The sequence below is a fragment of the Epinephelus moara genome, chromosome 20 (assembly GCF_006386435.1).
Source record: "Epinephelus moara isolate mb chromosome 20, YSFRI_EMoa_1.0, whole genome shotgun sequence".
NCBI lineage: Eukaryota > Metazoa > Chordata > Actinopteri > Perciformes > Serranidae > Epinephelus > Epinephelus moara.
Window position 1 is genome coordinate 13,290,430 of NC_065525.1, and position 2,260 is coordinate 13,292,689.

Genomic DNA, 2,260 nt, shown 5'->3' on the forward strand with positions numbered 1-2,260 from the left:
TGGGGAATATATTTTTTAAATCATAAAAATAGTGGTCTTTTACATAGCGTGTTACGCTCATGTTGAGAAGCACAGTGTGGGAGTGACAGGATAAATTGTAAAATAGACGTACCTCTCTGGTGTAAGAAGCAGAGCTGTGGTGCTCAAATGCAGTTCTAAATCCAGTTTTAAGAGATTTTAGTTGATCAACTCCGACTTGTCTCAATCTTGTGGAATTTGTGAGTGAGGCTGCTCGTTTCACAAGAACAAACTGGCAGAGAGAGCAGATGTTTAAAGCCGCGTGTGTGTGCGTGTGTGTGTGTGCGTGTGTGTGTGTTGTTTTCAGGGGGTGGGTGGTCAGAATAAGAGTCTAAAATGAATGAGTGTAATATGAATGTAAATGTGTCTTTTGTGTTATGTCTTATGTATGTGAATGTATTGATGTTTCACATTAGCCTGACACCATCAGTATATTGTGCACCATCGAATATATCAAGGTATTACACGTTTGTTGGAAAGAGGCTGTGTGCAAAACCTCATAGTGGAAAGCACAAAATCAAATAGACAATTATACAAGTAAATAAATCAGGAGAAGGTTAATATTTTTTTATAATGGTATTGGACTTACACTGGTCTTGCTAAATCAATTTCAGACTTGTAATGATCCCACTGTTGGACTTTAATTGAAATTCTCCCACTGTTTTTGTAACCGCTCATTGTTCCAACTTCCTTTTCATGTTTGTAATAGACTTTTTCCCCACCCATGGTCGTACTGCACCCCCAGGGGATTCTTTCTTTTGAATCCACTCTACCGTGCAATTTTCTTTTACTGTTGAGTTTGTTTTGATTTTTTTAAATCACTGAATTTAGCCTTTGTTGGAAACCACTGCTGATGTAGAAAGCCTAATGAGGCATTGCAAGTGATATTTGACTTTACAAATATATTTGTCTTGATTAATAGATAATTGCCGTCCCAATTCTATAAACATTAAAGTCATCTATTTCATTAACTTATTTGCAGTCATTCTATGTTAGCCTGTCATTTCAAAGGTTATCCAAACTGTTATTGCTGTTGCTAACTGCTGTTCACTGACCATTGCAAGGTTAAATACACCCCGGCTTCGAGCCATACAATTTAAGTTATTGCTGATAACGGCTGTTGTGTAATGCCTTGGTTGCAGTTTTATTTTTGCCCTTCCCAGTTTGAGATGTCTTTCTGATTGGGCGGTGAATATCATTGGCGGAATTGCCTCAAAATTGTGTTCACTTGTGGATCAACACATTACTTTTTCCATGTGTTAAAATGTGTGAGTTTTAAAGAAAAACCACGACTTTCCATCTTGAGGAAGACACTGAAAAGTTTCCTTGTGGCTCACCCTCACTCCCTTTCTCACTTCCCTGTCTTGCCAAAGGAGCAAAATCAGCTGGAGACAAACGACAGTAAAAGTCCATTAGTGTGTTCTGCATCTTGGTAATTGCCTCTCATTAGCCTCGTCTCTGCACCAAGGTGCCACAGCTCCTCCTGAAATTCATCTATGAACTCATATTTCAATGAGGTGTACAGCAGGAAGTGCAGGAGAGGAAAGCATGGCAGCCAGAGAGACAAGGTGGGGAACAAGTGAGCGTGGTGGAGAGAGGAGGAAACGAAGGACACGGAGAGGGAGAGCAGAGTGGATAACACTGAATGTTGGAGACAGAATAGTAAAAGGAAAGTGAGACTCCAGAATGGCTCCACAGATCCTATTGGAGCAATTTTGCTTTTTTTCTTGGCAATAATGAAACTATTAAAAGAACAATATTAAATGAAAGAGCTCATACTGCACGGGGAGAACTATTTCACATAGAGTTTTTTGTTTGTTTTTCCACAACACCAATGCAGTAAATATCTTTTCACCAACCTATTTAAATGTGTCTTAGGTTATTACCAGCATGACATTTTTAAATTTCCACTCTCATTACCTTCAAAGCCAGCGTGATAGTTTTTGACCCTAGAAAGCCAGATGCCGTCTCACTCCAAAGAAATCCATGGGAATACAGGGCATAACAGGATTGGCCCTGCGTGAGTGCATGCAGCAGAAATATTACCTCTCATTATCTCGACTTTGATAGACATGAGACGGTTGCGAGGAGACAGGGTGAAAGGGGAGAAGAGGGGTAAGGACAGGATGTGAGACTGAAGACAAAGATATGCAGTGGGAAAAAAATGAGAGAAAAGAGAGATGTGGAGACATGAGGACAAGACATGAGGGAATGAAAGAGACAGGATTTCGGAGAGGACAAA